Source organism: Leptonychotes weddellii, chromosome 1 (genome assembly GCF_054177405.1).
Source record: "Leptonychotes weddellii isolate Sample4059 chromosome 1, ASM5417740v2, whole genome shotgun sequence".
Classification (NCBI taxonomy): Eukaryota; Metazoa; Chordata; class Mammalia; order Carnivora; family Phocidae; genus Leptonychotes; species Leptonychotes weddellii.
In genome coordinates, this window is record NC_138369.1 from 165,356,217 (window position 1) to 165,369,701 (window position 13,485).

Sequence of the window (13,485 nt, forward strand, 5' to 3'; positions counted from 1 at the left end):
ATTGCTTTAACCATCTAACTTGTGAACCTCAAGGTCATTGGCACTATTCCAAAGTCCAAAGTCCAACATAAAATCCTGAGTGACCATTCATGTAAAGCCTATTGAAACAGCACCTATTGCCTTAAAAATCAGATTGCTATTTTTGGGAATACAAGGAGGGAGAATTCCACCAGTAAATACATGCAGGACAGTTTTTTTTAAAGATTTTATTTATTTATTTATGACAGAGAGGGAGAGGGAGAGAGTGCAGGGGAAAGAGCAGAAGGGGAAAGAGAGGAGGGAGAAGGAGGGGAAGGAACCTTAGACTCGGTGTTAAGCAAGGAGCCCTACTCGGCGCTCGATCCCAAACCCTGAGATCATGACCTGAGCCAAAACCACGAGTTGGACGCTTAACTGACTGAGCCACCCAGGTGCCCCTACATGCGGGACAATTTTTAACATTGCGAAAAAAAAAAAAGAGAGAGAATTCCTTCATCACTATCATGGAGCAATTAGAGCCCAAATCAGCATAAGAGAAACCAATCATGGATATAGAACAACTAGAGAATGATATTAATTTTGGATAACTAAAGTCAGCACAAAATACTTTAAATTAGCCAACTATAGGAATCTATAGGAATAAACAGTTGTATTTAAACTGATCAAGGTGCCTAACGTGTATGCTTAGGCCTTAATTATTGAATTCTTACTACATAATAAGCATATGATAAAGTTTAGGACATGCAAGCTCAAAATATGGCACGTTGGCAATTTGAACATTTTAAGCTGAAGAAATTGAGAAATGGCAGGTGCAGGAAGGACTTTCTGACTGTCCCCTGAAGCAGGTTTTCAGATCCTCATGTGAACGGTGCCTGCCTATACCTAAAGGTAAAGGAGCTTCCTTATCTCCTAAGACTAAGGGACACAAAGCAGAATCTGAAGGAAGAGGCCTTGATAAGTTTCCCCCATTTCACTACACTACCTCTGACCCTTTGTCCTGTCATATCTTCTTACAACTCTGTACTCTTCATCAGACCTAGCACAAAAATACTCAGGTTTAACCACTTCTTTGGATCTTCATTTCTTTATGAAGTTTCCTGTGTCATATAAAACTTATTTTAAATACATTTGTATGCTTTTCTTTTGTTGATCTGTCTTTTGTTACAGGGGTCTCAGTTAAGAACTTAAAAAAGGTAAAAGAAAAACATGTTTTTCCTTACCTATATGTAAATATATTTCCTAACCAGTCTCATATAATCCACTCATAACCATCACATGAGGTAATCACTCTCACTTATAACTAAGCAAACTGAGACTTCAGGATCCTCTGTAATGTGTCCAATGTGTCTTAGCCCTCAGGAGCTGACCTGGGATTTAAACTCAGGTATACATGGGATCCAGTGTCTCCATTTTTTTTTTTTATTAGAGAAAGAGAGCATGTGCACAAGTACACATGAGTTGTGGGGGAGGTGGGCAGAGGGAGAGGGAGAGAGAGAGAATCCCAAGCAGGCTCCATGCTGGGTGGCATGGAGCCCAATGAGGGGCTCAATCCCACAATGCTGAGGTCATGACCTGAGCTCAACTCAAGAGTCAAACGTTCAACCAACTGAGCCACCCAGGTGTCCCCCCGTGTCTCCATTCTTAATAAGTAGTCCATTTCATATCCTGGAGCTGTCCTTTACTAAATTTGAAAGCTCTTTCTTAATTTGTCTGTGCCTCAGTTTCTCAACTATAACATAAGGATAACAGACTTGCATCATTATTTTAAAATTAAGTTGAGGGGAATGTAAAATGATGTAGCTGCTATGAAAAACAGTATGGTAGATTCTCAAAATACTCAAAATAGAATTACTGTATGATCCATCAATTCTATTCCTCCATATATACCCAAAATAATTGAGAGCTGGATCTCAAAGAGATATTTGTAAACTCATGTTCATAGTGTGGGGGAGAAAAAAAAAATATTCTCTATCTTTCTTCATTCTCAGCTGTAGCATAGACAGATTAATAAAAGAAAAACACACAAATTTGTTAACATGCATGTATACCTCATACATGCAAGGGAGACCCCCAAGGAAAGATGAGTAACTCTCATTTAGGATTCAGGCTTGAATACCGTCTTCAGCTAAAGACTAAAAAGAGAAGGGTGTGGGGAGGCCATTTATAGAGAGGTGACCAGGAAAACTGCTAAACAAGAGTAAGATTTGTTATGCAGATTTAAGTCCAATCTTCTCCATTAAGAGTTTGGGTTTGTTTGTTTTTTTTGTTTGTTTGCTCATTTGGTTTGCTTTATTCATCTTTCTCTTCCTAGTACAGAGAGGGAGACACACTTACAAATGAAGATGTTCTTTATAAATGTAAATTTCCCTTACTAAAGGTTAAATTCTCCTCTGTTTTCAGAGCTTCTTCTATATCTGCTGTGTCTCAAAAAAAAAAAAAAAATCTGCCCCCTGCCCCAAAAATCGTATGCCAAAAAGACACATTTGGGGGTGGCCTATTTTGCTGCCCTCAACAACAGCCATAATAGCCATAAAGTATAAGCAACTTGTGTCCATCAATAGATGAATGGTTAAACAAAATGTGGTATAGACACACACAATGGAATATTATTCAGACTTAAAAAAAAAAAAAAAAGAAAAAATCCTGCCAAATGTAATAACACGGATGAATCCTGAGGACATTATGCTAAGTGGAATAACTCAGTACTCATAATTTCACTTATGAGTGTGAAAATGCATGAAGTAACCTTCTTTAAAATGGGAGTTGGAAGCCCTGGAAGAAGAGTTCTCATGCACATACACTCATTGCAGCTTTTATAACTAGGAGAAAGAAGGAAGAGAAGAATGGTTTTGACAAGGAAAGACATTTTTTTCACCTAGGAATTTTAATCTCTTGCTTTTATGAAAAGGAAGATCCTTCCCTCCCCCAGCAGCAGTGCACTAACCACAGCTTGTAGCCAATGAGAAACAGTCAAAACCTCAAACTCTTGTTCTTCTTCAATAAACTTTTGTTCAAGACAACCTTCCCTAATTTCATCCTAAAACCTAATTAAAGCTGACCTTTCCTTTGTCTCTTTGGACTTGACTTTGGTTCCCCATGGTTTGCTTGTTTTGAAATGCAGTTCCTCTGCTATTCCTGAATAAACTTATTTGCTAGTAAAATAACTGGCTATTTTAATTTTAAGGTTGACATGAGGTATCTACAAGAGTCAAACTCACAGAAACAAAAAGTAGGATAATGGTTGCCAGGGGGTGGGGGAAGAGGAAAATGGGGAGTTGTTTTTTAATGAGTGGATAGAGTTTCAGTTCTGCCAAATGAAATGAGTTTTGGAAATTGGATGCACAATGCAAATGTATTTAACATTACCGAACTATACTCTTAAAAGTGTTTAAGATGATTAATTTGTTGTATGTGTTTTACCACACACACACAAGAATAAATGGTAGTACTGTTTTTAAAGTAATTATTATAGTGCCTGGCTTTATATTTGGTGACCAATAAAGAGTAGCTATTCTTATTGCTGTCTATTAGTTTCTTTTGAGTATGGTTAATTTTATTTAGATCCCAGAATCTGGTGGATTTAAGTGAACTAACTAAATTGATTTTCTGAGCCATCAACCATGAACACGTCAATAAATTACTATTATTAATGAGGCCATGTCGGCATGTCTGTTAAATCTCACTTTTTAACACCACCTTTTTAACTCCCTCAGCAATTACTTGCATTAAAAATGAATGTTCAGCTTCAACTGGCAAATGGATATAGTTCTCTATAAATAAGTTGCAGATAACAACTACTGAAAAAAAAAAGGATGAAGAGTAAAGTTGAGGATAAATTTCATGTAAAACATCTAAAAACATACAGTATTGTTCTTAATAGATATTCAAGGCTTGGTGTAGGCAGTTGGGCCAAACCAGCCATGTGGCCCAGTTTGGTTTGGCATAAATGAAGTTTTAAAAGTTTTCAGATTAAAAATGAATTTGAGTGGGACAAGTGTCTTCAGGTTTTTTCAGAAACCTCTCCACTAGCACCCTCAGCTCCAGATTTTTCCTTGTCTTAGATCACATATTTCTGTTATGTACATGGTTCCTGTGAACATTTGATTTTCCACCTTGGATTTATAGATTAACCTTAGAAACTGCATCAAAAACGGCTGAGATTGTCTATAAATACAGATCATTTTGAACCATCTGAACTTTACAAAAACTTTTGTAAAACTTTAAAATTATTTACTATTTGATATTTGAATCAGATTTTAACAACTACTTCCACAGAGCACCATATCATTATATATATCATTTACATAACATCACACACTATATTATACTTATAAAATATAGGGTGTATGTGTATGTGTGTAACAAACATTTACTGTGGTACTCACACATACCAGGAATTAAGGCTTATTTTAAAAATACTGGTTTATTTATCCATCTCCTAAACAAATAAGGGTAGTATTTTATTAAACTCTTATTACCAATGTCAAAGCTATACTAGACATTAAATGTTTGTTGAAGGGCGCCTGGGTGGCTCAGTTGGTTAAGTGACTGTCTTCGGCTCAGGTCATAATTCAGGAGTCCCAGGATCAAGTCCCACATCCGGCTCCCTGCTCAGCAGGGAGTCTGCTTCTCCCTCTGACCCTCTCTCCTCTCATGCTCTCACTCCCTCTCTCTCAAATAAATAAAATCTTTAAATAAATAAATAAATAAATAAATAAATAAATGTTTGTTGAACATGTATACATGAAAAGCCAATATGCAATTAATAAGAACAGCTCTTTCAGCAAATTAGGTACAAGGTACTTGAAAGAATCAAATGGCTTTAGGGGACTGTGGCAGATCTGAGTGTATCTGTGCTGGGATGGTATGGCAAACTAACCCTGAGAAAACACACAGAAAAAGTAATTTCTGCATTTATATCACTTTTTTTTTTCTGATTCAGTGCGCCACAGCCAAATCTTGCTTGAAAAATCCCTCATACAATTAAAAAAATGTTTTATTCATACATATTGGTTACATTATAAAGCTATAATGTTATAAGAAAAAAAGTCTGGGATGATTGTTCTTTTTTCCTTTTTCCTTTTTTGATTGTTCTTTTTTCAGTTTCAAAAGCGATTTCTCAAAAGCTGACATCTTCAACATCTAGTTCAATACAGAGCAAATGTTTATAGCTGGGATATAAACCTCTTGAAGCATGGAAGTGGTGGCAAAGTGTTAACTATGAATAGCACCATTATAATCAATTATAGCCGTATGTGATGGACATAATACTTTGAAATGTTCAATAACCCACATTTGGAATAAAGATTGTTCATTTTATTTTATCTCCCAATTGTACCCTTAATTATTTATAGAGAGAAAGATCAGATGGATAAAACCATAAGTACTTATGAGCAAGATATATTTACATGGATATGAATGGGTGAGTGGAAATTTAAAATCTATTTGATTTTAAAATAACTTAAAATATTTTAAAAGCATGTCTCAAAACTGGCATATATGACATTTTAAAAAACTGCCTATTTAGCTTCAGAGAAATTCATTTTCCCATTAAAAATTTGGGATATAATTGACTTATGTTTTGGACAGTTTTTCAGAGAAACAGTGTGAGAATTGGACACTATTTTATCCATAGGGACAGGTGTTTCCTTTCTCTGTGGAGGAAAATTAGAGTTTCACAGTATTTTAAAATATTTATGGGAAAGTTTATTAAAAAAATCCTTTTACTTTTTTAAAAATTGATTTTTAAGTTGTTCTTTGGCTTCAGCTATAAAATATTTACGGTTATCAATTCACTACAAGCAACTTTTTCCCTCTTCAAGGGGCATATATGAGACTTTAATGGTTTCTCATCCTCAGCCTAACATACTGTCATTGGTCCTGTTTAAGCCATAAATGGTGTGTGCTGCTGGACAGCTCATCTTATTCTTCAGTTCTTGGAAGGTAGCTCCAATCTAGAAGAATTTGACAAATACAATTCTGAATTATTCTGGAGCTCTTACCTCTAATGAGGTTCTGTATTCCCTCACTAAAAGTATACATGATTGAGTGAAGTCTGGATGAGAGAAAAACATATGGCTTTTACTTTAAATTATATTGAGGTGTAGGGAAGAAAAATTTTTTTCCTCTACCCTTCTAGGTTATTTTGGCTGGACTGTTAATTAAATTGACATAAGGCAGATTAACAGGAGAAAAACAAATTTAATTACATATGTATGGGAATCCCATTAAAATATGAGATCCAAGGAAAAAAGTTGGTCAGTTAAGACATATATACCATCCTGAACTAAGAAATGAGATAGAGCCTATGACTTCAAAGGGAAAGAGGGTAATTCATAGGAGAATAAAAAGAGCAGATGTTTGGTAAATAGATGTTTGCTCTGCCATACAGATAGGTCTTTCAGATCAAAAGTCGTCTCTGGTAATAGATCTCTCTGTGAGTCAAGCTCCCTATCTAAATTCTTTGTGGTAGTTAGGGGAGATGTAAAATGTCTTTTGAGTTGATCGCCTTCAGCCAAAGTAGCAAATTTTGGGGTTGCATATTTTGCTCCCCCTCAGAGACAATGTCAACTATTTTTGTTTAATGCTCATGGACATTACTTACATTTTAAATGTAAATATGTGCAGATATACTCAGGACTTTTTGTAATTAATTTGACATTTTTTTTTACTTCAAATTTTTAACTCTGGAAAACAATCACACAATTTTTTTAATATCTGGAAACTGAACCAAACAATATTGGCTAATTACGGATTTGGATGAAGATGAATGTGTGCGTCCTTCATAAAAATACAACTACATAAATGAGCTCTCTTTCTAATTCAACAACCTGTACTCTCTCTACTTTTATGTATGTATTTTCATCATAAGGATATGACTGTTAATTTTTTTTTTAAAGATTTTATTTATTTATTTGAGAGAGAGAGAATGAGAGAGAGCGAGTACATGAGAGGGGGGAGGGTCAGAGGGAGAAGCAGACTCCCTGCCGAGCAGGGAGCCCGATGCGGGACTCGATCCAGGGACTCCAGGATCATGACCTGAGCCAAAGGCAGTCGCTTAACCAACTGAGCCACCCAGGCGCCCAATGACTGTTAATTTTATATTGTTCTATAGATAAGTTGTATATCTCAAATAAAATTGGTACAATATTTTCTTGTGTTCACTGATATTAGAGTTCAGAAGATTAGATGCATGACCTAAATGAATTAGATATTTATCCAATGAGTTAAAGATGGGAGAAAATGAAAATGTGTGAAGAATCAAAGAACAATATTTTTTTCGGTAAAAATTGATCTTCTAATACACTATAGAGAAGGTAAAACGTGGTATGACTAGGAACTAAGGTATATATATAATATATATAGGGCACCAAATCATTTTACTCAAAGCAAAAGAGTACATACAGGGATGTTTACATGGAATAAAATACTTCTCTATAGAAGTAGAGACTGTTCTAGATATTGCTGGTTTGTTTTATATTGTTTTTTCATGTTTTTGAAGAAGAGCAGATTTTACCACCCCAAAATATGTCTTTGGTATAAGAATTATTTTGAGTTAAAGGTAATCAAAACCCAGCAGATTCAGGCAAAGTTATTTTACCTCTCCTTCAACTGCCTAAATTTACATTGGAAACAAGAATGTATCTGCATAGAACAGCAACCATTGATTTCCAAATCTCTCTGCCCTACTGTGACTGGCCTTCATTTGTATCCCCAGATCTTTAACCCTTTCCTTAACTCAGGATGTTAATAAACCTCAATTACCTGGCTGCCCTTTGGGTCTCATATTTTTATGGGGTATCCCTATGTACAAAATTTGTTTGTTTTTCTCCTATTCATTTGTCTTATGCCATTTTGATTATTAGACCATCCAAAAAAACTTAAAAGGGTAGAAGGGAAAACTTTTCTACCCCTACATTATTAATATAGTTTCTTCATGAGGGAAGAGAACAGAGTATAATAAACCTCCTTAAACCTAGATTAACAATGATTCACATTTTGTCATATTTCATTCTAATACCTTTTAGCTAAAATGTTTAAAAACGTCATAACATGCTATTGTCATCACTAAGTATTTCAGTATGCATGTCTAAAAACATAAGGGTATGGGGTGCCTGGGTGGCTCAGTTGGTTAAGCGACTGCCTTGGGCTCAGGTCATGATCCTGGAGTCCCTGGATCGAGTCCCACATCGGGCTCCCCGCTTGGCGGGAAGCCTGTTTCTCCCTCTGACCCTCCCCCCTCTCATGTGCTCTCTCTCTCATTCTCTCTCTCTCAAATAAATAAATAAAATCTTTAAAAAAAAATAAGGGTATTACTTACATAATGACAACATATTAATTCCATATTTTAATTTCTGTAATAGACACACAAAAATGTCTTGATTTGTTGATTTGTTCAAATGAGATGTTTCTCTGCTGGTTTTCTGTGTCCTAAGGCAACAGGAAATAGTTCACTGACCTCTCTATCTTTAGCCCTCCTGTATGTCCTGGACTAGGCAGGGAGAATAGGGTAGAGGCACCTGCATGGAGAATCTCATTGGTGTCAAGTTTATTCTACCCCCTGATTTTCTTCTCTCTTGTCCCTATCTTGTGGGAGTTTTATTAAATACAAGAGACAGGAGAAGTGTTTATTTTTATTTATTTTGTTAAAATCAATTATATACCAACTAATAGCCTATGTATGATTCAAATCTTGGTAGGTAGAATCTGGTACTTTAAGATACTCAGTCTCAAAACAGATTTCTTCTTTGTTGAATTCCAGAAGTCTCTCTTGAAATAAAATGTGAATATTAAACTAGTTTATGCCTCAGCTTGCATTCTGCTAAGAATATCAGAACTGGTTAAACCACAAAAACACACAGTAGAAGACCCTCCTAGTCTATCTTTAATCTCATTCTTGTATTTGAAATGATCTAGACTAAGAGAACTATTGAAGAACAGGTATTGACATTGGAATTTTGGAGGAAAAGATTATTTATTTTGGATTAACACATTTATAAATAATAAGAAAAATAATAAATCTGTTTTCTATTTGTAATATTAATAGGATTTAACCCTCAGATACTGGTGGTAAACAGAACTGATTACAAATGGATAAATTTTTCTTGATAGACATACTATGTTATGTGGACATTTGTTAATTTTTCCGAAATGTATACCACATTAGTTGATTTATGGTTATTTGAAAGAAAGGTCAATTAATGAGTGGGAACAGAGTGTAATTAAGAAGTTTTTTCTTTACTCTGTTTCTTTTCAAGCCAGAGAACAGTTCTGAATGCTGATGAGACAACATCTATTACAATGCCATCTATCAGAGTTAGATAATTACCTCAGAACAAAACATACAACAAAATATCTGCCACAGGCAGAAGTCCATAGGAAATCAGGTAGCAATGAGAAGAAATGAGTGTCACAATTATGATGGTTATTATGAGCTCAGTTCGTTATTGATCCAAGATAAAGGAATTATTCTCTATAAATGGAATGCTGCACATCTGACTAGAATTAGCTCTTCACAGGCACCAGAAACCAAGGACTCTTTTCTGTAGCCAGTGAGTTGAAGTTTTTCATAGTGCTCATAAATAAAAGTTTTAAAGAAACAATTGGTTTTCTATGAAAGCTTTGGCATAGATCTTACTTTTAAAGGCCAAATCTTCATGTCCCCTGAGGATGAATACAAACTGAGTTTTTGTAGTATGTTTTGCAAATTGCTGTTCTACTTTAAACTCTCTCCTGAGAAGAATGCATACCAGAAATGTAGACCAGATCCATTTTCTTTAACTCAGCATGTTAACTATAATGAAGATTTTTTTCTCTACCCTGCATTTACATAAGTCACTCAGTTTGAATCACTTCTGAACCTACAGCAGTTTTTTAAAGAACTGCATTGAAATCAATGAGGCACTTGTTAAAAATGCAAATTCCAGTGGGTCTTTCAAAGCCTACTGAAGCAGACTCCTTGGGGACAGGGCATGACAATCTGTATTTTTAATATGCAGTGACTCTTTTACTCCTAAACATTTGAAAAACACTGACTGTAGATTTTTAGGACTGTGGAAGCCTCCTAGACTATTTGAGTCATAGATTTCTATATAGAACATGGGAATAAAATGAGTCTCTTACTTTTCTTTTCAGTGGCTTCCCCAAACAAAAGTCAGGTACTATCTTAACATCTGCTATTCACCCTCTCATTTAATAGGTCATTCATCGAATAGCTACTGATTACCTCCACTGTGTTTCTAGATAATGGGGATAAAATAGCTAACCAAACACACAGAATCCCTACTCTTCTGGAGCCTTTATTTCCAGTGGGGGAGATAGACAAGAAACGCAATGGGTAAGTAAATACAAAGAGTATGTTAGATAGTGAGTGATGAGTGCTTAGGAGAGGAAGTAAGTAGAGAAGAATTGGACTGTGCAGAGGTGGGGAGAAGGTTAACATTTTAAATGGAATGACTAGATAAGGGCATATTTAGAAGGTAATTTTTGAGTGGAGACAGATGGAAATGAGAGAGCTAACCATGTAGATATTTGGAGGATGTCTTAATGAGGAAACCTCAGATGTGAAGACCTAGAGGCAAAATAGAGCCTGTCAAGTCTAAGGGGAGAAGGCCAGCATGGGTGGAGTGAGGTGAATGAGAAAAGCAGGGGGCAGGGGTAGATGGCATACAGGGATCACATAAGGCCTAGGAGGTCATGATCAGCAATTTACCTTTACCCTGAGTGAAATTAGGAAGTCAACTGAGGATTTTGAGCAGGTTTCATTGACAGTATTTTGAAAGTTGCAAGAGAAAAATCAAGGAGACAATTTAGGAGGCTTTTGCTAAAATTTAGGCAATTGATGATGAGTTTTGGGAAGTTGAAGGGAGTGGAAGGAGGATATAAATAGTTATCTTGTGGATATACAGAGAATCAAAGAGGAGAACCAAGGATGAATCTGAGGTTGGTGGCCCAAGCACCTGAAAGAAAGTTGCCAGTAACTAAGGAAAAAGTGTGGAAGAAACGTGTTGGAGTAAGATATCAAAGCTTAGGAGGCTTCCACAATCCTAAAAATCTACAGTCAGTGTTTTTCAAATGTTTGGGAGTAAAAGAGTCACTGCTTATTAAAAATACAGATTGTCATGCTCTGTCCCCAAAGAGTCTGCGACCTACTGGAATTTGCATTTTTAACAAGTGCCTCACTGATTTTAGCATAGTTCCTGGCAGAGCCGTGTGCTCAGGAACCCAGAGAGCTACAAGGCCCAGGCAGAGGAGTACCACAGGGGCAGATCCTAGGCACAGAGGTGCCATAGGCGCAGGCTGCCCAAAACCTTAGAGCTCCAATCCTTACCCAGCAAAGGTGCAGGGGCAGGACCACTGCTCCCGTGGGCCTGGAGGGCAGGGCATCAAGCCCAAGAGGAGTAGTTTTAAGCTCTAGGTTCTAATGGAATTTTCTTTATTGGATTTTGGACTTGCTGGGATCTGTTACTTCCTTCTTCTTTCCTATTACTTCTTTTGGAATGGGAATGTCCATTCTATGTCTGTCCTGCCATTGTATTTTGAAATAATATAAACATGTTGGTTTCACAGGTTCACAGCTGAAAAGCAATTTGCCTGAGGATGAATCATACTTTGAGTTTCACCCACATCTCATTTAAGGAATAACAAGTGAGGTAGAAGGAAAGCCAGGCCATGGGGTACCCTGTAAGATGAGTAGAGCAAGTATTTATGAAACAGAGTGATCAGTTGGGTCCAGTGGTACAACTGGGCAAGGACCGAGCACTAACTGTTGGATTTAGCTATGCAGAGCAAACTCACTGAAGTAGGAGGGGCAAAATCTTATCAGAGTAGATTTAAGTGAGAATGGGAGGGAAGAAACTGGAGATTGTGATTAACAACTCCAGCTTTAAAGAATGGAAATGAGTGGGATTTAAAAAAAAAAATACTGGTGTGGAAATGGGGTTAAAGGAGTTTTGTTTTATTGTTTTAAGAGAGAAATAAGTGTGTGTTTGAATGAGTATAGGAATGATCCACTTTAGAGAGAAAAAGACATGACAGAAAAAAAAGCAGAGAAAATTGCTGAAGCAATGCCTTTCAGAAGGCAAGGGTAGATATGATTTACTGTACAATGGCAAGGATTTGCCTTGGTTTATAGCACACATAGAATCCAAATGTGACAGAAATAAAGACAGAGTATTCTGGCACAAAGTCTGGTTGGTGAGTGAATGTTGTGGTTGAAGTTTATAGAGGTTCTTTCTATTTGTTTCTGTTTTCTCCTGAAGGAAGAAACAAAGCATGGTTGTTAATCTTAGGTGTCAACCTGACTGGATCATGGGGTTCCCAGAAATTGGTTAAATATTATTTCTGCATGTGTCATTGAGGGTGTTTCTAGATGAGATTTACATTTGAATTGGTAGACTGAATAAAACAGATTGCCTTCCCCAATGTGGGTGGGCCTCATCTAATCCACTGAGGGCCTGTATAGAATAAAACACTCAAGAATGCTCTCTCTCTGCCTGTCTTCTAGCTGAGACAATAGTCTTCTCCTGCCTTCAGACTCAGACTCAGACAAGGACTACAATACCATCAGCCCTTCTGGATCTCCAGCTTTTTGACTGCAGACTGTGGGACTTGTCAACCTCCATAATTGCATGATTTCTAATTCCTTGTGATAAATATGCACACAGGGATGCTATTGGTTCTGTTGCTGTGAAGAACTAACACACAGGTGAATTAGCAAAGGTGAGGATTGTGGAGGCTTGAGAGGAGAAGCTCTGAAATAGCTAGCAGAGAAAGTGAGGGAATGGACTAAGAACTTCTATGATTTCCTGGAAATATTGCAGATCAGTGGCTGTATTTTTTTAATTACATTTTTTAAATTTTATTATGTTATGTTAATCACCATACATTACATCATTAGTTTTTGATGTAGTGTTCCATGATTCATTGTTTGCGTGTAACACCCAGTGCTCCATTCAGTACGTGCCCTCTTTAATACCCATCACCAGGCTAACCCATCCCCCCAACCCCCTCCCCTCTAGAACCCTCAGTTTGTTTCTCAGAGTCCATAGTCTCTCATGGTTTGTCTCCCCCTCCGATTTCCCCTTCTTCATCTTCATTTTTCCCTTCCTACTATCTTCTTCTTTTTTTTTTTTTTTAACATATAATGTATTATTTGTTTCAGAGGTACAGGTCTGTGATTCAACAGTCTTTCCAATTCACAGTGCTCACAATAGCACATACCCTCCCCAATGTCTATCATCCCGCCACCCTATCCCTCCCACCCCCTACCACTCCAGCAACCCTCAGTTTGTTTCCTGAGATTAAGAATTCCTCAATCAGTGAGATCATATGATACATGTCTTTCTCTGATTGACTTATTTCGCTCAGCATAATACCCTCCAGTTCCATCCATGTCGTTGCAAATGGCAAGATTTCATTCCTTTTGATGGCTGCATAATATTCCATCGTATATATATATACCACATCTTCTTTATCTATTCATCTGTTGATGGACATCTTGGCTCT